Below are 25,304 nucleotides of genomic sequence, written 5' to 3'. Positions count from 1 at the left end.
TGTGCTTCAGGGGCATGGGCAGACCTGCAGAGCCTTTGCTGGGCATACTCTTCTGTTTTGCAGCAATGGGGAGAGAGTCTTACAGCCTCCTCCAGCCCTTGTAGCACTGCAAAGTGCACTCCTTGACCCAACACAGCTCACCAATCGCTTTCTGTAGCAACAGCCATTAACCTTTCTCCTCTGCCCAAGCAAATAAATGTGTCTGCAAGGTCTTTGGAACTGGTGAGCGATGCCAGCCAGTGCTGATGGGTGGACCAGGAAAGTGAGGAGCCAGATGGTGTTGCAGAGGAGTGCGTCAGCCTGGTTTGTCTGGGTCTCATCCGGCTGCTGGGTCAGCCAGAGGGACCAGTGCACGTCTGGCTGGTGCGGCTGCCTGCAGTGGTGCCCAGACACACGGCCCTGGTGCGCGGGCAGGGCTGGCGTCGGCACTTCTGCCACATGCGTGGACAGAAAGGCAAGGGCTGAAAATGTGTCTTATGTGCAAAGTACCAAAGCTGAGGGGCCAGGATGAATTCCCCAGTGCTCTCACAAGCCAGTCTATGCAAAGAGATCACTGGGATTTTTGTGTTGGTGCTTAGGTCTGGTCCAGGTCTCATACATAACAGTTTTAGCATGCCAGGACTTTCAAAAATTTGACTCTGACTGACGTCAGTGATCTGGACTTGTCCACGTGAGCACCTTCAGCACAAAGCCTGCCAGTGCTGCCCATTCACAAAGGCCATTAACTGCCATCTTCCTATACCCAGTCCTGAAAAAAAGAAGCTGGTACCTGCACTAGTCCCCTCTGGGACAGGGAAAGGACAGCACACGTGTTGAGGATGACAAGGCCCTAAGCCAGGACCCTGATAGGCTGCATTACAAACAAAGTAAATCCTAAGGGAGGAGATGGGGACCTGCTATATTGCCTGATGTGGCTGACACCTTTCAAATGCTGGCTTGGCAGGGGAGATATGCAAAGGGAGGAGCAGGTTCCCTGGGCCCCAGCTGACCATTAGCACTGGGGATGTCCAGCCCTTCTCATCGTGAAAGGCGAGAGCATGTCCCTAAAAGCACCCCGCCCTCAGATGTTAGCCCTGGCTGGTGGTCCCTGTGCCACTCAGGTGCAGCGGCAGCTCTGCCACCCAGATGGGCTTGTCACCAAGCTCCAGAATCTCAGAAGAGCAATCAGCAAGGCCCTGATCCAGACAAGGCTGAATACCCATGTTTGTCCCTCGGATGGGCTAACTGGAATGTGCCACTGAGCCAAGGGCCTCTGTGGCCATCACCAGCACTGGGGTCCCCAGCCTGTCACCCAAGGCATTTGGGGCAGGGCCAAGGATCAGGAGAGATTCCTCCTGCACCTTCCCAGTGCACCCTGCACCATGGCCATGTGTCCCCTTTGCTCCTGCCAGCAGTGTGCCTCAGACAGGGACCAGCCAGCAGCAGGAAGACTCCGTGTCCTTCCCCAGCAGCCCCCTGCTTTCCTCCCTGAGCCTGTGCTTGGCCCTCATCCCGTCAGGCTGGGGCAGCCTCCACCAAACCCTGCACGGCAAACATGGGAGCCCTGGCCAGAGAGCAGAGCTGGTACCAGGGAGAGCTGTTCCATTAACCAGCACCAGTTGAAGCTGGCAGAGGGCTGGAGGTCTCAGAAATGCAAATAAATACCCTGAAAAGAGGACACCACCTTCAAGCCTCATCCTGTGCTGCTGGGAGAGGCTCCAGCTGGGTATTGGACACCACTGGCAGGGGCAGGTTATGCAGAGATGTTTATTTTCCAAATATTATATGTGGCCCTGTATGTGATGAGCAATAATAAGGCTGTGATCTCACTGTGTGCACCTGGGCCAGGGAAATTAACGATGTAGGTGCTTGAAGGGCTTTTTGAGCATTTAGGGGCCGAGTCCTGGTGGACACAGTGGGGAGCCTGCTTGTTGCTCTCTGTGCCCTTGGCCTTGAGTTGGGGGCAGCTCGTGCCAGAAGCTGCAGTGGAGGTTGCTGGGGTTCCAAGGAGGTAGGAATCTGAGACAAAACAGGGTTTGTTGCCACAGCTGTGACTTCTTGCATCAGCTTAGCTGTGGGCTTGTGTTCTCCTGTTTCAGTGGGGTGCATCACCCACCCAGAATGCTCCTCTCATCCTGTGGAATTTGTAGGGTAGAGGCCAAAGCTCCTGTGTCCCCACTGGAGCCTTGCTGAGGATCTGACAAACCCCTTCTTGTGCAGCTTGTGGGCCTGGGCCCTGAGGGGAGAGCAGCCACTGGCCAGGGTTGCAGAGGAGAGCTCAGCACGATCCCAGGGCACTGATTGCATCCTGCAAGGGGCTGGGGTGGACAGACACAAGGGAGAGGGTAAGCCAGTGCCTTTCTGGGGCTGACACTGCCGAGGGGCCACCTCCAGGCCAGGCTCAGGGATTCCCAGGGTGGGTACCACAGTGTGGAGGTGATGGCACAGTGCTGTACCAGCCCCAGATGTCTGGCACCCCACGGCTCAGGGCGCCTGGGAGAGAGCAGAGCTCCCTACATCCTCCTGCCCATGGGACACACGCAGGAGATCTGATGGTCCTGGCTGGGGACCGTGGGACTGAGGCTGTGTGGGGGGAGTGAGGTACAGTCTCTCTAGCACCACAGGAAGGGGAGGAGAGCTGCTCAGTGGCTTTTGACAGCAGTTTGGCCCCAGCTAGTGCTGGACTCTGGTCTGGTCCCTGCACTGCCCTCCCATCCATGGGCACAGTCACAAGCCTATCACTGGGGATTTTGCTGCTAATCCTTTCTGGAAGAGATGACTGTAATCTAGCAATATTGGCTCGGCCTTTTTTTATTAACTTCCCTCAGGCTGCCAGATGCTTCTGGACAGGATGTCCAGGGGTGAGGGACTGCCCTCTTGCAACCTTCCCGGGTATTTGGTGTGGGGAAGGAGAATGAACTGTGCAGCACTGGATGGGTGTCAGGTTAGTGGGATGGTGCTGCGGCTCAGTTCACAGGAGCACCCTCATCAGGGGTCTAGGGGAGTGAACCCTGTGCTCCAGGGCAGGATAATCATTGGACAGAGCCACTTGGACAGGGCAGCAAGGAGGCAGGTGCTTCCCTGTTTTGGGAGGCTGGAAAGGGCCATGGCTTCTGACCCTCTGCCACTGCCTAAAACAGCAATGCTGGGTCTACATGGAAATTTGCCAGCTGGTGGTGGACCCTGATGCCTGGGCAGGACACTTGCCGTGCTGCAATGGCTGGGGCTGTCAGGCTGCCTGTGGGCACTGGTGGCAGCCGGGATGGGCTGGAGTGCAGGAGTGGGCAGTGCTGCCAGGGGCGGGCAGGTCTGGGGGGCAGGAGCTCCCCGTGCGGGTCCAGCCAGCCCCCAGCAGCCCCCAGCAGCCCCCAGCAGCCTCCCTGCCTGCTCTGGGTGGCATGTAGACAGAGGGAGGAGGCAAAGTTCCTGCTTCCAGCACCAGCAATTTACTGTTAGTGCCAGTGAAACCTGTGATCCAAACAGGTTTGGATCCAGCTGCTGACAGGCTCCCTGGTGTCCCTGACCCTCCCACTGGTCAGTTGTCAGGGAGAGGGTCTCCTGTCCCAGGAGCTGCAGAGCTCCAGTTTCTGTCAGAGATGAACCAAAGGCTGATATTCCCGAGGGCTGGGACAAAGCAGTAGGAATTCAGCATTTTGGAGACTGCCTGAGATCCAGTGGGGCCTGAGTTAGGTGTCTGCCATGGAGACAGAGCCTGCCCTGCAAGCCAACAACCCCCTGCCCTTATAAGACTTGAATCACATACACAAGACAGGGCAGAGCCAGTTTCAGTCTAAACTCTGGCCTGCAGAGCAAACTAAGCCTTTCATGATTTCAACAGATCCCATCTCAGAACAGTAAATGGCACAGGCTGGGAGCTAACAAGCAAAGGAGGCCCCAGCTGCAGCAGCCATCTCTCCATCACAAGCAGACAGGAGAGCAGGCTCTGGTGCTGATTAGGACCACCTCTCCTGCCTGATGGAAACTGCCCCAAGCACTCATTTTGCAAATAATGTTGCCTAGGGCTAGGCAATCAAATCCGTTCTAGTCGCTCCCTGCCTGTGAGACAGGCTGTGGACCAATGGCCCCGCTCTCCTGGAGGTCCTTCCTGGGGGGTGGTCATGCAGGGTCTCTCCTCACTGAAGCCCAGAGATGTTTGTTCTTCCCTGTTCCCCAAGCACATCTGCTCCTGCCCAGCTTCCCACTGGCAATGGCCTCGCAATATCCATCCTGCTCTGTGCTCCAGGTTCAGGACGAGGAATTTTGTAAGATGCTGTGGGAGCAGTCAGGACAGTGGTAGATCAAGTTGAAATAAATCCCCTCTTTCTTCCCTAAGAAAATTTGGGCTTTAGCTGACCTAATCCCACCTACATAATCTTGCCATTCTATGCCAGCCTCCACAGCATAGGGTCTGTAAGCGGTTTAGCGCTGCTCCTGGAAAAGAAGGTGAGTCTCAAGGCTTCTCCATAGGGGTCAAGTAAGCAGAAAAGCTGAGAGCCCCAGTAAAGTGCTTGCTGGTGAGGGGTTCCCTACACCAACTGGCTTCTGGCTGCCAGTGCCAACCACATCACTCCTCTGCTCAGAGAACTGCTCCCAGGTGCTCGCTCGGGCCTCCCCAGTGCCCGCTGCCCTGCTGGTGGCTGGCAGCATCTCTGGCTGTTGGGAAAATGAGAGAGACCAGTTTTTTTTTATTTAGGGAATGCTGGAGCATCCTCCAGCTGCATTTGGGGCACTGAGATCCGCTTCTGATCAGTGCCATGTCTGTGGGTGAATTTCTGGCACATATGCTTGGGATCTTTGGTGGGAGATGGAAACGATGTGAATTGTGCATTCAAACTCATGAGTACCTTGCCAAAATCCAGACCTCAGTCCAGAGTGTTTAGGGCCAAATGTGGCTTTAGCAGAGGGCTTGCAAGCTGTTCAGCCCTCCCCACATGCTGATCTCAGGACTGGAGTCCTTCTTCATTGTCCCCAGCAAATCCTTGCAGCACAGCCCTTGCAAAATCATCATTCAGCCCAGGTGGTTTTGTCATTGTATCCAAAGGAAAAGTTTTCATGGATTCTCTTCCTTCAGAAGACATCCCAGGAAGATGCTGTTAGTAACCATGGGGTGTACTAGTTGCTCTGAAGACACTGGACGGAAGCCTCTACTCCTTGTGACTGACATCCCTACAACAGCTTCCCCACCTCCCTGCATCAGCAGAGAAGGGGCCCGTGCCCACCTCCCAGCTAACTTCAGCCTAGGTATGGAGCACAGACTCCTGGGGACCCTTCATAAAGGAAATGTCATTCTTCCTACACCCATCCCAGACCCTTCCTATATGAAACTGTGTCTCAAGTGTGTCTTAAAACCACAAACATTTACTGGTATCATGTATGGAGTTTGTCATGGAGGCACCGTGAGGCTGGTTTAAAAGACAAGAGGGTCCAAAACAACTTTTATTAAACCGGTGAGAAACAGGGTTTTAGCACTCCAAAAGTGACTTGAATACAGGTTTGGATATCCGTTGAGGAAAATTATTAAGGGGCAGCAACTAATACAACAAGAGGTCCACAGTGTCCGTACACATGGCTTCACCAGAAACAATGCCGGAGCCGCCTCTGGGTCCCGGAGGAGTCCACACTTGCCTGAACACAGCGTGGAATTATTTCAAAGGGATACACGTACTCGTATTGAGTACAGAAAGTGTACACTTGCGATTCTGCGAGGGTCAATTCATAATACACTCGCAATCCTGCGAAGAGAAATACATGTGCAAATGTGCATGCTCTGGGGCCAAACAAAAGAAGCTGTCAGCCTGAAACAGCAGAGAGAGAGGGAGATGTGTCTACTCCTTCCATATCGAAGGAGGAAGGGGGAGGGAGGGGGGTCTGCATTCTGCCACAAAGCTGAAAGAGATCCATATTGGGCTGCAAGTCCAACTGGGATCAAAAGAACCTGCCTGGCAGCAGCAAACTGAAGAGCTCCAGCTCGTTGCCTTTTTCTGGGAGAATATCCAGAGGTGCATGTAGGAGCCCAGGCAGCAGTGTGGGGAGAGGCTCGTGCGTAGCAGACTGCTCTGTAACCAGGTACGTGCAGCAAGACCTAGTGGCTGGAAATCTGGGATACTTGAATTATGGCTGAGATGCGGCTCATGCAGTGGAGGTCACTGACTTCCTAGGAGTGTGGTCAGTTCACCATCACTCCTCAGCTGATTGTCCCTCCCATGATCATGTCCCTGCTCAGCCACCAGCCCTGGGCCTTGTGGGAGGCTGTGGGGCCAGTCTCTAGGCTTTGCTCTGCAAGGCATCAGGCCAGGTCATTGTAGTCATCCCACATGGCTTGATGTCTTTTCCACCTAAACAGATCCTTAGATCATTCTTGACCCTCTCTTGATTTGTTTTCTGCCATTCCAGCCTTTAGCTTTCACATTTTCCTGTCTTTCCTGTACCCAGAAGTGTTAGAAGCTGAGATTTTCAAGAGTCGCCAGGCTCCGCAAGCTGGGACACCGCGTGTTGTGACTGGTAACCTGAAATCCAGAACAGATTTGTTTTTTGTTTATGTTTTTTTGTTGTTGTTGTTGTTTGGTGTGTTTTTTGTTTGGTTTTGATTTTTTCTTGGCAGGGAAGGGGGGACTCCATTCACGCCTGTGATTCTTAATAAAAGAATCTGTACAGACTCAAAATTTTTTCACTGAGAAGTAACATCTTGGGCAGCATGAGAGACTATGCAGTATAAAATCGGGTTATTGGGCAGAAATACTATTTTCTGCTGGTGCAGTCCCCCAGGTCAGCACACCTGCTGCAACACTGTGATTAATATTGTGCCCTCCTTTGTGGCTCACCAAAGTATGGTGATTTAGGACAGTCAGTGTTAAGGAACATCCTTCAAATGAGGGCAGCTGAGGGATACAGGAGCCATCTGAGAGGATGAGACACTTGGCTGGGAGATGCTGTGACATCAATCTAATCTTTCCTGCCTCAGAGCGGTTGGCAGAGTGGGTTAAAGTAGCAAACATGACTGCATCCACTCCCCTCTTTGAACCTTGCTCTTCACCTTCCCCTGCTTTCTCTCTCTTCAGTGCCACAGATCCCTGCTGGGGGTCCCAGCTGTTCTCAGTGCGCAGGATGGTGTCAGACTGATCTTCGTTCAATCCCTGCCACCCTCAAGCTGGCAGTTAATTAAGCTGTCAGAGCCTTCCCTTTAATCAGAGCATGTCAGACCTGTGCCAGGCGCTCCTCTCAGGAGAACTGTGCTTCCTTGGCAGCGTGAGGATGGAAAGACACAGGATATCCCATTGCTCTGCCTGTCGCACAGTCTGGGGCAGAGCCTCGGCCTCGCCACGTTCATAAACAGGATGGGACTGATGTTCTCAGGGACTTGCAGCCCAGGACTGCATCCAGCTGGTCCCTGCAGAAAGCCCAGCGAAGGAAGGAGTGGGCCCCACAGGGCTCTCGCCTGCGTGGGGCAGGACGTGCACAGAGGGCTGGGGCTGCTGCTGGCAGCAGGACCTGCCCAGCCCTTCCTCCTTCGCTTTGCAGCCCATAGCACAGGAGTAATCCGTGTCCAGTGTTGTCACTCTCTTTGCTGGTGGCTGCTAACCCCATTGCTGACGCGCTGGGGACCCTGTCTGCTCCACAGGTCGGCTGAGATGGCCACGGCACAAGTGCTTCCTGCGGTGACTTTGCATCTCGTTACATCTTTGCATCTCTGTTGCGTGGCATCAGGTAACCCACACCCTGCCCTGGTTCTTGGGTTCCTTGCCTGTAAAGTGGGCAAACATTCCTCCTTCCCCAACTCCTAGGGGTGCTGCAATTCTTTCCACTGCAGTCCTCCTACCCCTGCAAGCCATCAAAACGGGATGTGTCATAACTGTTACATACGTCATGAATCTCTTTGACTTAAATTTAAAAAATGCATTTCCTGCCCCTCTTAAGTCCTGTTCCTTGGGAAGCAGAGGATGAAGTCAGTGGGAAGCCTGCTCATCCCCCAAGACTTCAGGGCTCCAGACATGCAGGGATAATAGATAATAACGGTTTGATCTGATGACTCTGGTGACATTTCAGTCCCAGGGACTTCTCTGAGCTTTAGAACCCACTCAAACAGCCTGAAGGAAGATGGCACCAAGAGCTGGAAATGTTTCCTTTGGATGGAAACATTTGCCTGGAACTCCTGGAGGTGAAGCTGCCCAAACCCACCACTGTGTTCCCATCATCTAAAATGTGAGAAGGGCAGAAAGTGCCAAGGAGCTCAACATGAGGAGCTGTGCTCCCTCTCCTGCAGGGCAGCTATTTCTACCAGCCCTCCTCCGCCTGCGGGCACCTCCACACTTCCCCGCGGGCACAACTTCGCTGGGGAGGATGGAGCCAAGGAGCACACAGGGAGCATCTCACTAATCCCAGCTGGCAGCCAGCTCCCCGAGCTGCACAAAGGGCCTTTTCATGCCCTGCATAAACAAGCAAGAGGCACGAAAGGTTGTTATCGCAGAGCATCAGCACTAGCAGCAGCTCAGGCGGGGATTCCCAAAATAACCTCCTCCCAAAACCACACAGCCATGCATACCCCTTTTTCCATGCTGCTGGGCTTTATGGAATAAAGGTTTTGTGTGCGCGCAGCTCTGTGGGACGCTGCAGCCTGAGGGCCGCCCCAGTGGCAGGGCTGGCGCCCTGTGCTGCCGGTGCTGCCGCCAGGGCCGGCGGATCTGGCGGTGCCCCCGCTCGCACGTGTGCCTGCCTGTGTGTGCACACCGGCCCATGGGAGAGAGGCACAACACAACCACACTTCAACTTCTGCTGCATCCTTGTGTTTGTAAGCCTGATGAAGAATACTTTGCAATGATTACTAATAACTGGTGGTGTGCTTCCCTGACACCGGTATTGCAAGGGCTAAACAACCGTTTGCTCTGTGCTTCGAAGGCAGAGCTCTAAGAGCTCCAATGTGCTCTTCCCTGGAGGAGGTTTCCTCTTCATAGCTGCACCTATGAAACCGGACACAGCTGCACCTCTATCTAATCTGTCTTCTTCAATGAAGAGCAGGTTTCCATGTAGAAATACGCTCAAGGGTCACTACGGGAGAATGTGCTGATTCTCTTTGCTTTCTATCCCATAAGCCAGGCCAGAGTCCCTACAGAGTTAAATTGTAAGGGGAAAACTTGCTGGCATAAAGGAGCTTGGAGGCTCTTAAGAAGATCTGCCAAGAACCTGGTGACTGAACCTGTCCTACCATTGAACCATGAAACATCTGCAAGCTCTTGCAATTTGTGCCAGTAAATAATACTGGTATGGGCATTTGTGTTTTCTCATGTTGCTGTTTCGAGTTGATTCTGCTGGACAGTGGGAATCTGTTCAGGAGATCCTGACTTGGGTTGCAAAAATGACGGGACTCCCGGGAGAGCGTTCCCCATGGGGCTGCTGGCCGGCTGCGAGCAGGGCTGGCAGGCTCCTCCATTCGTGTCGCCCTTGCGGGAGGCTCCGACGTTTCCCTCGTGCGCGGCTGGGCAGCAAAGGTCTCCAGTGTCCAACAGGCAGAGAGGCAGTTCCACCCAGCTGCATAAGAGCTGGTTTTGGTGTTTAAAACAACTAATTCTTCTGGAAATGTATTTGATTTATCTGAAAAAAATAACTGAACAAAACTCAGCTCCTTTACATTTATTTGAGTTCTTTAAATTGTCATTTAAGGTCTGAAAACTTTAGAAAGTTTACACTTCCTCGATGTTTTCTGGGGAAAAAAAGAGTCTCACTGTCCCCTCCCCTCTACCCTGTCTGCAATGTGTGGCTGGAGCAGGTACCCTGTTTCCCTGAAAATAAGACCTACCCCAAGAATAAGCCCTAACATGATTTTTCAGGATTTTTGAGGATGCTCAAAATATAAGCCATACTCCAAAAATAAGCCCTAGTTACAGTTAATAAAAAAGTCAATTTAAATAGTGTCCAGGCAGCTATACATGTAAAAAAGTAAGCATTTTTTTGAGCAAAAATTAGTATAAGACCCTGTCTTATTTTCAGGGAAACAGGGTATCTCCATCACTCCCATAACTGCAGCAGGACTCTGACAGGGATGCAGGAAAGCTCATTTGTCTGTTATTGAATAACCAGAAGAGGGTCCAGCACATGGTGGGGTGATCAACAGCTCACAGGTGGTTACTTTGCAAATTAAGCTCTATTCCTTGTTTCAGCAACCAGAGGGCTCTATGCCCAGGTACGCACATAGGTTGCATTTTCTATGTCTTCAGGACTGTTGAAGAGTTTCAGGTTTTAGCTTGGTGGCAGCCGTAAGACAGTCCAGGCCGGGCTGTTTGCACCAGCGCAAGAAGGGGAGTGAAGGATTCACCGGAGGCATTTGTTCTACATGTTCTCTGGTTCCTCGGCTTCGTGAGGGGAATGCCCCTGCACTGGGTACTGGGGAGCTATACCAAGGATACCTGTGCTCATAATTCTGCCAGTGTGTTTAGCCACTGACTTATTTGACCCAAATTCACTTAAAAGTTAATTTAACACTTAAATTTCCTAGATTTTCTTTTGGAGTATGACAGAACCTGACCCATTAAGCAGAAATCGCCATTTTTCCTTTGAATGACCTGAAAGATTAAAACAGACAGTAACAGCCCTCAAGACAGTTCACAGAGCTACAATTGCAATTAATTTTGCAACAATACAATGCAACTTTTCTCCTGTTCGAGTTCCCTACGCATGCAGGGCAGCATGACAAATGACTGATGTCACTCGCAGCACAGCCACCCCTGCAGGGAGGTAAAGCACCTATTCACCATCGCCCCTTAACAGTGCACAGCAGTGAGGGGTCGGAGGTGAAAACCATGCCTGCAAGGGGAATCTGAGCAGCCAGTTGGAATGTCTTTTATTTGTAATCGAATGCCCTCCCTCAAGCTTGGCTTTGATACTGTGGAGTTTTGCTGTTGCTGTTGTTGTTGTGGTGGTGTGTTTTGTTTTTTTTCCCAAGAGGTTCCTGCTATTTACCCAACTTTCCAGCTGGGCTTCTCCAGTGCACAAAGAGGCAGGACCTGCCTGAGTTTGTACAGTGAGTCAACAGCTCAGCAGGGGCTTAGAGCCCACAATCCTGCTGGCATCACGGCTTTGGCTTGAACCACTGGACCATGCAGCTTCATTTTGTTCCTGGTACTCTGCTAGTATGTGGTTTGTCAGGAAAAAAAGCCTCAGTGTGACTAATAAAGGAGATATTTTATGAAGTGGTTAAAAAAAAGCCTGCCTTGTTCCAGCGCTTTGTCCTCGTCATGGTGCTGTAGGGGTCAGGCTCCCTGAGTGAGTGCAAACAGCAGGTTTCCCGAAGGCTGGTGAGGCGGAAGCTGAGGAGCAGCACCCAGAGGCAACTGGCGCAGTGCCCGGGCACCCGCTGCTGCCAGGCAGGTGACTGTGTGCTGCCACTCCCTGAAGAGCCTCCTCAGGCCAGCCCTGGCTGGCAGAGGACGAGCACAGGCAGCCAGGTCAGACCTTCCCTGCTGGGCAGAGTGCCCAGGCCTCCTCCTTGGTGCTAGAGACCTGCCTTTGTCAGGGTCCCGCGCAGAGCTGCACCCTTCTTACTTCAGTGGGCCAGTATAGTAACTGATAGCAGATGCTCTACTAGATAACAGAGCCAAGCAAAGGCCCCACAGGGAAGTCCAGGAGTACAACATGCTGCTTGGAGACCTGTGTGATGCAACAAGTGCTAGTGGGCATCGGGTGCAACTTCCACAAAGGTTTTGCTAATGGCCATAGCGGGCATTGCAGCCATGCTGTGCATCTGGTGCCTCCATGTGCCTGGTGCATCCATGCTGTGCTTACCTGCACCCAGTACATCCCTGACACATTGCATCCATATTGTCCATCCAGTGCATCCCTGCACCTTGTGCGCCACTGCACCCAGTGCATCTATGCTATCCCTCACCCCATCCAGTGCACCCATACACCTGGTGTATCCACACTGTGGCTGCACACGTGTGGTGCCACCCCTTCTCACCTGCATCTCCTGGATGGGGCTGCTTATCCTGACATACCCATACACAAGTCGGGTCACTTGCTGATGTGGAGATCTCTTGGTACTGGCTTACACGTGTCCCATGCAAACACCTCACGCAGTGTTCTGGGGCTGTGGGCACTGGGTGGGCAACCCCAGGCACTCCAGGGCTCCAGTAAGGGTCAGCCACTGCTTGGGAGCTGCAAAACCTGACATGTCCCACCGAGGCACAGCTCCTTCGTTGAGGAAGAAAACCTCATCCCGGGGCTGCAGTTCTCTGCAGGGAGGTGGCAGGAGGAGGCTCTGCAGGGATGGGAGGGCGGCGGGGAAAGCGGCGGGTGCAGCCGTGAGAGCTGAGAGGGGCTGCGCGGAGATTGAGGTCCCGCGGGGGCGCATCACATGGGAGCTGCCTGAAAACAGCCGCGGCCGCCCCCCGGTTCCCTCGGGGCCGGGCCGGGCCGGGCCGGGCCGGGCCGAGCCGAGCCGAGCCGAGCCGAGCCCAGCCCAGCCCAGCCCAGCCCAGCCCAGCCCCCCCGTTGCCCCCCCGCTCCGTCCCCCGCGCAGCCCCCGGCGCAGCCCGTGGGCGGCTCCCACGCAGCGCGGGGCGGGGCGGGACGGCCGCTCCCCCTCCGCAGCGCCGCGCCCCGCCCCGCGCTCCCGCCGCACGGCGGCCGGCAGACAGCGGGCAGGCAGCTTGCGGGCGGCGGCCGGGCGGGCAGCGGCCGCTGCGGCGTGGGGCCGCGCCCGGGAGGCGGTGGCGGTGGAGCGGGCTGAGGTGAGCGCCCGGGTGAGGGAGGATGGGGGAGCGCGGGGTCGGGCAGCGCCGGCCGCCCCGGGTGCGCTGCCTGCAAGGGAGCGGCAGGCGGCAGGCAGCGCCGCAGGGAGGAGCAGCCCCGCCGCTGGGAACGCTTTTCCAAGCCGGGCTTCCCGTTCTCAGCAGCGGAGGGAGGGAGGGAGGGAAGACAGCGCATCACATCGCATCCCACCGCATCCCACCGCATCCCACATCGTGTCCTGCCGTGCGGGGCAGATGAAGAGGTCGGGGCGCAGCTCCCTACGGGGGTCCATCCGGGCGCGGGGGGGCTACACCGCGATTCCCACCCACGAAGGAGCAAAGCAGAGTGCGGGGAGGCAGCAGCGTCAGTCGGATCCCTGCAACGGGATGGGCCAGCTCCAGGGATCCGTAGCCTCGAGTTGTGGGTTGGCGTAATAGCGTTTAACTGCTGGGCTGTGATTTCAGGGAGACGATTTACATTAGAGGGAGAATGTGGAGAGAGCCAGGAACAACTTGGAATGGGTCCTCGCATATTTCTGTGGTTATTTTTGGAGTATCGTCATATGGCAGGAGGTGGGCTCTGGAGGTATCCTTGAGCTCAGCATTTTCTCCATAGGCTGGTTACCCAGGAGATTGTACTAGGGGACCTGTGTGTCCCTTTTCTCTATCAGTGGTTTTTGTATAAAATGCTGTTTCTCTTGCTATTTCCACGGTGCTATTGTTTCCTTTTGACATGTCCAGCCTTCAGCATGTTATGGTGGCGACCCTTCTGTGAACAAACAATGGTCTGGGTATGCCTGGTTGAGTATTCACAATGTGTTGCAAGAGCAGGCGATGGAAAAGCTGCGTTTTGATTCAGCTGTAGATGGTGTGAGGTGACTCCTGATCAGCCCTCTCTCCACTGCTGTGGATGAGGTGTGGCTTCTCCAGCATCCCTAGGGAGACCAGCCCATGCATCAGGCTCCTTCCTGCACTTCACTGTCACTTTTCCTCCAGCTTTCTCATGCTAGGCTTGTCCAGAGTGATTGTTTGCTTCCAAACAACTCGAGATGTAGGAAGCACATTGTTACCAAGGTCTGCTTCTTGGGGCTGCCTTGCAGATCTCTACATCCTTTGCAGCCCACTGGAGGACTCTGTGTGTGCCTTTAACCATGGCTGCACAGGCTGGAGAGCTGTTCTGGTGGTCTTCAGTTGTATGCCCATCAAGCAAGTTTGGAGCTGAGGGAAGGCTGCGTTTGAGCAGTGATCCTTGCAAGAAGATAATTGCTCTTTAATTATATTTTTTGGAGTCTGATTTGGTAGGCATGGAGCCTGTCTGTGGAGGCCTCCCAGGGTGCTCAGAGCTGAGATCTATGAGGACCCCAGGCTCTGCTGTGTGTGGAGATGCAGGGCATGTTCTGGAAACTGTGGCAGACCCTGACTGTTGTAGTGTATGGCAGGTCCCTCCTTGGGGATAACCTCCGTGATTGGTGTCAAAGGACCATGATGTACCCATCCCTGGGGGGTGCGAACTGCCTCCCCACCTACAGTGGAGTATTCACATCTCCTTTCCTCCTTGCGCCATCCTTGTGCTGTGTTGATTGCTTTAGCTGCAAGTTCAGATGGTGATGCAGTCATTAAACCAGACCTCACCAGGAATGGCAGAGCCCTGGCTTGGGGTGCAGGTGTCTGGGAGTGTGATGCAGCTCTGGGTGACCTGCACAGCCTGTGTGTTTGTGCTGACGGTCGGCTGGCTTCTGGCTGCAGGTGGTGTGTTCTTATGCTGTTTCAGTTGCTTATTGATGTTGTACCTAGAACTGTCCAGAATTTTTATTTTAACCAATTTTTGAGAAATCAGCATTTTTCCAAAACTCTCAGGGGAGATGTTTTGTTCTGGAGGAAGCTTCTGAAAAAGGGTTTTGAAGTCCAGTGTTGTAGTTATGGTGAAAAAGCATGAGTGTAGAAGAGAGCCTGTGTTCTTCGTGCATAGAAAGTGAAGGTTTTAGTACCTTTCCTATGCAGTGCAGGCATGGAGCTTGCTGGGCCCCCTTTTCTGGGATGCTGCTGTGGTTGCCACCACCACAACAACCTTCCAGCGTAAATGTCTTCTGGCATGTAGTTTATGGGTGGCCAGGAGTGGCAGCTGGGTCAGCTGGAGAAGTCACTGCAGTGTAGAATAGCGAAAACCTTAAAAATCAGTTTTTTTCCCTCAGGCAGTTGAGCCCCGTGTTCAGCTCTGGTTGATGACCCTTGGTCCTGGTGAGGAGCTGCATCTCTCATAGATTTACAGAATAACCTTTCACACTTTCTGCTGGCAGCACTGAGTGCTTGTCCCACGTATGACTCCAGCGTCACTCTGCGTTCCTCCTTGCCCTAGCACTGCTGATGACTTCTGCATTACTAGAGGAGGTTTTCAGAGACAGACCAGTCAGATGCCTGGTTAATTTTGTTCCTAAAAAAATCTTTCCCGTAGCTAATTAGGATTTCTAAATTAGGAAGTCACAGAGAATGACCTGTCGGTTAGAGGGCAAGGGGTGGGCTTGGCTGTTCCCAGGCTTGCTCTGAGTTTCCTGCCCAGTCTCACAGACATCACTTGAATGTCCTTTGCCTTAATTTTATTTGGCTACAGACTGGGGATATTTCCCTGTCACTTTGGGAACAGCACCATGGCCTGAGTGACAGCTGGGATACCAACGGGGAAGCAAGCGTGTGTGAGGAGATGGGCTGAGTATGGGTGTAAGCTTTGCAGCAGATCAGTGTGGGCGTCTGTAAGGCCTGTGTTTAGCTATTTAGTAGACTTTCATGTGGTGCCTGTCACTTGGAGGTCTGAGCCGAGTCTGAAGCTCTGTTTTAAGCATAGCTGCAAAAGAAAAAACAGTGGAGATTCCTGAGTCCCCAGCTGCTGGAAGCTCCTGTGCAGAGAGTCTTGTGCAGCTACAACACATGACTCTCGTATACGGCATCTGAAAATGTGCTTGCACTGAGGCTGTGACAGTGATGGCTGTGTGGCTTATTGTTCTCATTAGAGCAGTCGGGTGGCTCTGAGTCAGCAGGTTTGCATTTGTCACAGCTGGAGCGATTGCACTGGAGAGACCTGTGAGGTTCTGTGGTGCTGAGTGGAGGGGCTGGCCCTGACTGTCTCCTTCTGCTTGGGGGCATTGGGCTTGAGCCTGGACTCATGCTTACTGTTGGCTCGTGCTGTCACTAGAGCCTGGAAGGAGTTGTATGTATCTGTGGGAGCTGGAGGACAGTCTCCCTTTGGAGCTCCTTTCCAGCATGTGCCCTGTTCCATTTGGGTCTCTAAACTTGAGCATCACTACTGCCAGCGGAGTGGACCAGCCTTTCTCATGCACATCACCTTGTCTGGATTACAAGAGCTGGGAAGCATGGTGGGAGGAGCCTGTCTTTAATGGCATGTGTTGCAGTATTTCCTTGTGGCTGCAGATCCATCTTTCCTCTCCTCCCAGCCCTTGGGTGGAAGCTTGTGGGTTGTCCAGGACCTAAGGGGAGAGGAGGAGATCTGGGCAACCTCTTCTTCCACCGTGGAAGCAGTGGCTACTTCCTGCAGCAGCTTTCCTGTCTGCACAGCATGCCCTGGGTGCGGAGAGGGATGCTGAGCTCAGGCCCCATGGATGTCTTTTGTTAGATAGTTAGTTAGACAGTTGCTCCCTCTGCCCTGCCTTTCCCCAAGGAGATAAACTGTTTGGGGGTGCATGGAGGCACGTGAACCAAGAGCTGTTGAACTGAGCGTTTGTGCAACTGGGGCAGAAGCCAAGGTTTGTTCTCCTTGTGCTAGACAGGGAGCTGTGGGACTGTGTGGAAAGGGGCAGTCATCCCAGAGCCCTAGGTGGGTGATTTGGTACAAATACTTCACGTCTGCTTGTCCGGTACACAGCTGAGAGTGCTTTGAATTGAGGCTGAGAGTCACTCAGTACCCTGCCTATAGTATGTGCGTGCCCATGTGCATGCTTATGCACACTCCCAGGTTTGCTGTTGCGGGGGGTGGGAGTAACAGACAGCCTTAAAATCTGGATGATAGTACTCTGGAAGAGGAATTCCTTTCTGTGTTCTCTGATGGTCTGTCTTTTGCCCTCCAGAAAGCAATACTAGCCCTGGGGGCTTAGCGGTGCTCAGGGCTGGTCTGCCCTGTGCAGGGGCTGCTGTGAGCAGCCAGGTCTGGTTAAGCAGCATTCCCAGGTCCGGTGTTATCACAGCGCAGAGAGGAGACTGGGCTGACCCTATTGTGCTCAAAACATGAGACAAATGAGGCTGAAGCTGCAGATCTGCAGTTGCCAGCTGGTCAGCAGTTTTACTTGGGCACTTGGCCTCTTTGTGGAGATGAAATGTAGTAACAGTCTAGTTAGTATCTGCTTCATCTCCCTTTCAGAAACTCTTTCAGCCCTCTGCCCACCAGCTGTAAATGGACCCTGTGGCCATGTCATTGGGCTTTGCTGTCCCTGACCCCTTCTTGGCCCTAAAGACTGATGCTTCTTTGCAAGGTATTGGCGATGAGGTGGAAACCAGGACCAGGTGCTGTGCTAGTGTAAAATGCATCCTGTGTTTGAGGTGATACTGAATGAGGATTCACACACAGCGTGGTCCTGCTGCCAGGTTCCACCCACCAGCTTCTTTCTCCCTCTACTCCTACTAACCCGCTGCTGGGGCCCCGCTCGCTGCCTGGCAGCAGAGCTGGGATGTGTGCTGGTATCTATCCTTCCCGAGAATCAGATGGAGAGGAAAACACAGGGTGGAGTCGTCTCTTGCACAAAGGAAATGTTGAGGTATCGTTTCTGCCTTTGGTGGGTTTTTTACGTGGCTGGGGAGAGATTAAACAGGATCTTAACACATTCACAGCCCCCTTCCCACCTCATTTTCCTGTGAATCTGTTGCTGTCATGGTATCTTTCGGAAGATATTTTTAGCTTTGCCTTGTCTTCCCCCCTCCCCACCCCCATATCAGGCTTTTGAAGGGAAACATGTTTCTATCGGAGAACAGAATGAACCATTTCACGAGACATTTTGTTATGGGCAGACGGGGTGGGAAATCCGATGGTGCGTTTTAAATGACGGAAATCTGACGGTGCGTTTTAAATGACACTTTCCCCTTTGTAATCAGCTTCATCGTACTGGCTGGGTGGGGGCCCGCAGGAAGCCATGCTGGCTGGGCCCGGGATGGACCAGCCCTGCTCATCCTCCTCCTGCCCATCTGCACAGGACTGGCACCCAGGCGGCCACGTGTGATGGGCTGCAGTGCTGGGAGGGGTCCTGCAGGTTTTTCTCCCTGATGGTTCTGTTGGGGAAGCAGTACCTCTATGTATGAGAGAAGTAATTAAATGTTCTAATTAGGTGCACTATTGATCTGACAGTTTTTCTGCTGGCAGGAGCTCCTGCTGAGCATGGGATGGTGTGACACCTGACAAAGCTTTGGGTCTCTGTTTTGCTGGTGCTGAGAGGTGTGTGGCAAAGGTTTCAATGCAGAAGTGCGGTGCTGTGTTAAGGTGTAAGGGGGGTCATACAGCTGTGTCTGCTGCTCGCTATGGGAAGGTGCAATTTTTGACAAGGATACCCAAAATTGATGGTGAGCTTTGGGGTGGGAAAGTTCCAGCCTGAATTCTCAGTAGTGTTGCCTTTCAGGAGATGTACTACAATTCCTGATAGATGAAGGTCCTGCAGAGTGAACTGGCCAGAACAAGAGAAACTTACTTTGAGGTCTGATGTAGCACTGGGTATACACATGCCTACATGAGACAGAGGCCATTACCTCTGCAAATTCACTGGGGCTTTTCTCCAGGGAGCCAAATGTGCCTTCTGTTAGTATGGTGTGAGTAAATCCCTGTTGGTCACCTTGGTCTTTTGTGTGATACATCCGTAAGAAATCCAGCTGGCTTTAGGGTGACTGTTGGAAGTACTACAGGATTATAGAGAAAATGCAGCAGTCCGTGCTGTGTTTTGGTGGCAGCTTCCACCATTGCTGTAAGCCCGTCTGGCCACTTCTGTGCTGCTGCAAGAGCTTCAGAGCTCAGTCCCGCGCCGGCGCGGTGCTGCTGCCTGCGGCGTATGTAGGCAGCGCAACCTGGAAGGTCCGTGGTGTTGTGGTCCATGGTCATCTCCTGCTGAGTGCTGGTGGGGCTGTTCCTTCTTGGCTCGCCAGAGCTGATGTGACCCCAGCTCAGAGTGAAGCTGTGCACAGCTGGACCTCTCCCTGGTTGTGCTTCGTACTGGATTAAGCTACCCTGGGGCTGATGTGCTGCCCTGCCCTGTTTATGTTCCTGTTCTGGTGGACAAGTGAACGGGGCCAATATGAATCCTTGACCGTTTCCTTGCCCTTTATTGGATCCATCAGCATTTTTGCAGCACGCTGGCCTAGATTTGAGTGAGCTGGGTCAGCATATGCCTCCCTCCCAACCCCAGCCAGTGGCTGAGCCTGACAGTGGCACTGGCTGGGGTCTGCCCCTTGCACGGGCCATGGCCTTCGTGTGGCTGCTGGTGGTGTCCCAGTGTCTGCTTCCACAGCCTGCGCTCGTGCTTGCCCCATCAGAGTCAGGCTGGATGATTGTGATGATGATGTTGTGACAATGTGGGTCACTGTGGGATGTTTTCAAGCCCGAGGCACTGTCTGTGGCTGAGATGGTGTGTGCACCGGCACAGTGCCAGGGAGACCTGCATGGCAGGAGATTGTGATGCAGTCTCACATGGGTTTTTGCTAGCAGGAGTGTTATGGGGAGCTGCTTGTTTGCAGGCAAAACTGAGCAGGGTTGGAGGAGGGTCTTGTTCCTGCTGCCTGTATTCATAGAACACTTCATTAATATGATACTAATTGATGCAGTAGCTCAGATCCCAAAATGTCTGTAGCTCAGAGCCTGCTGTGATGCAGCCAACCCCAGTGAATACTGCTTCACACAGAAGCAAGATGGGAAGGAGGGGTGGCCGGTGTCTGATGAAGAGGCCAGGGGCTTGGTTTGGCAGTGGTAACACAGGCAACTTGGGGAGCACTGAGTGCCACTGCTCTGCCTTTGGGGACTGCATCCTCCATCCTCCCTTGTAGGTGACGCCCTGACGAGCCCTGGGTGCTGGGACTGCTGGCACGATACCCTTTCATCTGGGTCTGTCGAAAGCTGTTTGCTCTCGTGCCTGACTCTGCATCTGCCTGCCCATCTCTGCTGTGCATCTCTTGACTCGCCCTTGAGCTGGCGTGGGAGAAGCCAAGTGTACGAACCTGGGAGCAGCACAGGCCACCCCCCCCATAAATTGCTGTGCTTGGCAGAATAAGAACAGGGCCACAGAGGATGCTTTGAAGAGAGGAGAGAGCCCCACTGATCCCTGTGGCTTTGTGTGACCTCCTATGGGTGGGAGCAGGACCTGCTGGTATTGGAGTCTTCCATGGATCAGCTTGGCCTGTTGGAGCACTCGTGTGTCCTGCTGCTGGGAGAGGGCAGAGCTCTTCTCCTGATGTGTCACTGGACTCTGGGCAGTGGCATCAGCATGAAAACAGGAGCCAGGTGAAAGAGAGGTTTGTCATGGACTCTGGAATCGTGGAGTGTGGACGTGTAGGTAATGGCATGGGGACAGTAGCCTGCAGCCATCAGTGGCATCCTTGGTCTGTGGACAGCGTGGGCTCTGTGCGTAATTGCGAGTGGGTCAGGAAAATGCCATTTCCACTTCTGGGATTGCATGGGCCGTGCACCAGCGTGCCAGCATGGAGGTGTCAAGCCCGGTGACACCGGCCTGGCAGTGCGTGTGGGTGGGGGCGCCGGGGGCTGTGGGTGCAGCCCGAGCTGGTCCCGGCTGGCTGGGCACAGGCACAGCCCATGTGGGACACCCCATGTTGCACCACAACCCTGCTCCCCAGGCAGTGAGACAGCTGAGCGAGTAACACCACTCTACGTGGTGGCTACAAAGGAATCTGTCCCTGATGGGCAGCAGTGCACGAGAGCGTGCCCAGCGCCAGCGCGCAATGACATCCTGTTGTGCTTCTCCTTGTGCGGCAGTGGCAGAGAGCTGGGACAGGACCGCGCACGCAGTGGTGACTGTAACTCTTGCCGTATCTCTCATACAAATCATTTTGGGGGTGCAATTTCTCCCTGCTCAAAGGTGATTTTTTTCCCTCAGAGGTGCTGAAGCTCCTGGCCTTATTGCATCAGGTTTTCTGCCTGGGGGACAGCAGCGGGTCCTGTCCTTGTTTGGGAGGGAATGACCAGAGCCCCACACAGTAGCTGCCTAGCTGCGGATCAGTTGCTGTGTGTCACTGCGCTGCTTGGGGACACTGTCCAAATGGGAGTGGAGCAGCTTTTGTGTCCCCAGAGAGTTCTTTGGAAAGCTCTGTCAGGCTAAATGCAGCTGATGTTTGCTTGCTGGGAGTGAAAGGTTTATGCTGAATCCACAGGAGAGGTGGGTGCTTTGCATAGGCAGGTCATCCCGCCTGCTTTGCTTCTGTGCTTATGGGAGGATGGTCCTTTCCTGTTGAAGGCGTGTTTGAAAGTTGATCTGTGGAAAAGCAGAGGATATCCTTGCTGTGCTGTGGTACTCTGCTTCCTCCTTCACGGAACTGTAGTGCCTGCTAGGCAGGTTTTCCTACCCCATTAGATGCAGTTGTCATCTAAAAAGTGGCCCTGAAAATGCTTTTGCAGAATTTGGGGTGTTCCTCTTGAAACTGCTGTTTTTATTCCTGGTGTGCCGGAGCTGCTGGTCACTCCGTGGGCGGGTGAGCAGGGCTGGCTGCCGTTGCTCCTGCGTCACTGACCTGCATCATTAACCGGGGTGAGAGTCCTGCTGACCAGATGTTGCCCTTGGCTTTACTGCAGGGATCGCACTGGTGAGCTGGAGGGATGGGTGACAATGGCATGGCACAGATGGCCTTGAAAGGAGAACTTGTATAGCACCCAATGGTGCGAGCCAGGAGGGTATCTGTTTCACCCTCAGAGGTGTGTTGGTTCTGTGGCACTGCCTGTAGTAAATATTTGCTTTTATTCTTCAAAGGAGCAGAGCTGGCCCGCAATGCACACAGTGGGCAGACTGACTGTGTGAGAAGGTGCTTTTTTTATATCAGTCTTTTTAAAGTAAAGTGGTATCAAACGTAATCTGGAGCTTGCGTTCGCCAGCAAGCAGATTTACATGGAATCTAAACGCAGTGCTCGAGCTGTGTGGGCACCATCTTGTGATGAAGTGCCTGGCTAACGTCCTTCTGTGCACTTGCCGTCATCCCCAGGAAGGTTTGGTTGGTTGGTTGCTTGGGTTTTTGTTTGTTTTGTTTTGTTTTCTTTTTCTTTTTAACGAAATCTCTTTTCTTCTTTGCAGGTTCTGAATTGTGCCTGAGCAGAGTGCTGACAGCAGCCCCCGAAAGCAGCGTGAGTTTATCCTAAAAGCTTTTGTTCTGCTTTCCAGATCCCACATAAGGCTGAGTGGGTTTTATAGTGTGGAAGGAGCCAGTTGAGCAGGGAGGCTTGTCTGCCAGAAACCCCCAGCAAGACTGGAAATCTGGCCTGCTACCACCAAAGCAGAAAACTGCTGGGCTTGGGCATGTTCTTTTCTTTATATGTTGGGATATTTTCCTGATTTAGGAGCTGGACAACAGCTCCGTTGTCAACAGAAAGGCTCCTACCGGCTGCCCGAGTCTTTGCCTGCTGACAGAGCAGCTTGGGATGTCACACTTAATGCTGTGTTTCCTTGCCCTCTTTCGTGCAGAGGACCTGAGGAAGGTGGTGTGTTGGCAAACCAGCTATTGCGTTTTGTTGGGTGTGGGCCTGAGCTCAGGGTGTAGGTCCCCAGGCTCATGGGGGCTGGGAGCAGAGGGTGGGAGGGGACAGTGATGGGTCTGAGCTGCAGAATTAAATTTGCTGGGATGCCTGAAAGAGTCAAGGGCTTGTGTCCAGGCCTCCTAAGAGACCCCTGGGGTCCCTCCGGCTGGGTGGGCTGCTCCACTCCAGGGCCCCGGTGCACAGCAGGTTTGCACATCCCTGTGAAACCAGTCATGAGCTGCTTCTGCACATCCTGCAGGCAGCATGTGGCCAGGGGTGGCTGGGAGGACAAGGTCCCTGACCCGCAAGTGAGCAGTGCAGCAGCATTACCCTCATTCTGTGTCCAAGGTGGGAGGAAGGTGTTGTCGGGTGAAAACTGGAGGCAAGGAGCTCCATGTCAGCACCTCACTGTGCTGGCTCTTTCCCAGGTGGCAGTGGCACGTGGCAGCGTGCATCGTGGGGCTCGCTGCCTCTGCGGAACCCTGTCGCCCGCCCGGGCTCCATCCCACGCGAGGCAAAGGGCGCAGATGTGGGCAGCACCCTGGATGCAGGCAGGGGATCCGTGTCTTTGCGGAGGGCTGTGGTGCGCTGTGGCGGTGTGCTCCCTGGGGCTAGAGGTGTCTCTGGCTCTGAATAGGGTAGCTCATTAATTTTTATGAGCAGTTTCTCGCCAGTGGTGCTACAAGATTGTCCCTCCAGGAGGGCTCTCTGTGGGTCTGGCAAGGTGCCAGCTCTGCGCGTGTTCTGGGACGTATGTATGTAGGGAAAGTGAGCAGAGTGACAGGGTTTCTTGTCCCATCTCTGTATGCTGATGAGTTCAGGTGCTGGAAGACTAGTTTTGGAATTGGTGGGCTAGAGGTGCAGACTCAGCTTCAGTGGTGGATTGCACTTTATCCTGCATCGCTGCGTGCCTCGCTTTCCTTGCAGCACGGGGTGAGGTGCCTGTGTGCTTCCACTCTGGGGTTCTGCGTGAGGAAGGCTCCTTGGGAAGGTGTGCACCGGCCACCGCTGATGTGGGAGCATTCTGCTCCTGGGCAATGCCTGGCGGGAAGCTCTGGCCATGCACAGGGCCGTGAGTCCCTGTAGGGCTTCCCTGTGCTGGGGTGGCACAGGGAGCAGGAGGACACACACCACCTGGCCAACCCTTCACTTCTGCTGCTGGTCTCAGTGTCCCGGGTGCAGCTGGATGTTGGTGAACCAGGTCTGGGTGTCTTTGGTTTCATGATTCCTTCTTTCAGCTGTGACTCATGTGCCAGCACCAGGGACTTGGACAAGCACTTGTACAGCAGAACTGCATACGGCTTTGCACTCTGGGCAGGCTCACTCAGTGTGCTGGTTGCCTGCGGGTCCCAGCTCTCTGGCAAGTCTGGGCAAACGAAGTCTTGCTGGCACAGTCTGGGCCAGCTACCGCCTTGTGCTAAGGGAGGCGTCCCCCTGCTTCTAGAAGGGTTGGTGACAGTCCCATCACAGGACAATCATCGTGCTGGTGATGAGCTTCACATTTGTCTGTATTCTACAGCTCCCTTACCACTCATGTAATATCCTACCTCCTGGATGTCATGAATGGCTTGTTCCTGGGATGTGGTAGGCAACGGTGAAGGGAATGGACTTGTCTCCTTAGGAGCTTGCTTGAAGGAGATGGTTATCCATCAGTCGGACTAGACGATTAGTGTAGGTCCCTTCCAGCTGAACTACCATCCTCCTCAGAAGTTGTACACAAGACATGACTATTGCCTTGGGGACAATGGCACTTTGTAGCTACTGCATTAGATTCCAAACAGAGCTCTTCTGGGGCTGCAGATCTGAGGACAATGACTGTAGGCAGAGAGCTTGGGCCTTCCTTTGGAAGGAAAGAGAAGATGGGAGAAGGCAGGGCTGAGCATGTGTCTGAGCTGGGCTCCCTTCCACAGCTCCCCTTGCTCTAGATGCTTTTCACCTACTCAAGCCCCTCTCCTCTTCCAACACACCCTGCTTTACACCCTTGTGGCTTCCAGGGTGTCTGGTCCTGTGTTCTTGCACATACGGCAGCTGATCTCTGCCCGCTACCTCCCAGCGCAAGACGGCTGAACCTGTGGTCCCTACCTTCCTCTGCTTGCTTTTGTGCATGAACTGTGATTGCTACAGAGGCAGCAGGTGACCTGGAGTGGGGACAGGAGCTGCTTGCCGCCATCACCAGCAGAAGAAGAGTGTTCCCTAGTGATGGGTGTTCCACATGGTTCACAACACCCCTGCCTGCTTCTGAGGTGCCTTGCTGGTGCTCTGCAATGGTTAGCCACAGGGCATATCTGCAGCTGGGCAGACTGGGTTTGAAGAGCACTGGTTGTTACCATAAGAGTCTTTGGTTCAGTCTCCCTCTGCTGCACCAGAACAGCCCCAGGCTCCACTCCGGTGCTGTCTCTACATGAGGGTTGAGTAGGAGGGGAAGGATGGCTGCAGTGCTGGTGGCCCCAGTGTCTCCCTGGGGACCCTTGTCCCTGCCTGGGCTGACTGCTCCATTTCTCTGTGACACCTCTTGGGCAGCCCCTTCCCCGTCCAAAAATGTGCACAGGGCCAGAAGGGCACATCTGGCTCTGCAGCAGGGCAGCCCCATCCCCTGGGCAGAGCCCCCTGAGCTGTCCAGATGTGGCACTGAGATGGTTTAGCTCCGTAACTGCTTGCAGGCGGTTTGTAATGTCTGCAAAGCACAGATGAGCACAGAGGGGCTGCTGAAGTCTCCCCCTTATAATAAGAATTGGCCCAGGATGGTGCACGGATCACCCTTTGCCTGAGAAATGCTGCCAGTCTGTTCTAGAGAGTATTTAGGAAGGTGAAGCTGTTCTTCCTCCTTGCCCTTCACCCCGTGCAGCAGTGGCACCCTGGCTGGGCAGGCAGTGCTGGCAGCCCCTGGCACAGCC

At 53.9% G+C, this 25,304-nt stretch overlaps 1 protein-coding gene across 15 annotated transcripts in view; it reads left to right on the top strand.

Moving 5' to 3' along the window:
- Window positions 1–12,541: 12,541 nt before the first annotated feature.
- Window positions 12,542–25,304, top strand: part of EPB41L1 (erythrocyte membrane protein band 4.1 like 1) — a 71,515-nt gene continuing 58,752 nt past the window's right edge. For 7 of the 15 annotated variants that reach the window (XM_065032750.1, XM_065032748.1, XM_065032746.1 and 4 more), the window contains exons 1-2: window positions 12,544–12,698; window positions 21,971–22,020. The gene's annotated coding sequence lies outside the window, so the exon portion shown is untranslated. Of the gene's footprint in view, window positions 12,699–21,970; window positions 22,021–25,304 lie in introns of all 15 variants that reach the window. The other 8 variants (XM_065032739.1, XM_065032741.1, XM_065032742.1 and 5 more) reach the window with 2 other exon arrangements.

The sequence above is a fragment of the Columba livia genome, chromosome 16 (assembly GCF_036013475.1).
Source record: "Columba livia isolate bColLiv1 breed racing homer chromosome 16, bColLiv1.pat.W.v2, whole genome shotgun sequence".
In the NCBI taxonomy this organism is placed as follows: Eukaryota; Metazoa; Chordata; class Aves; order Columbiformes; family Columbidae; genus Columba; species Columba livia.
Note: the sequence above shows the minus strand (reverse complement) of the source record. Positions and strands in the feature narration are given on the sequence as shown.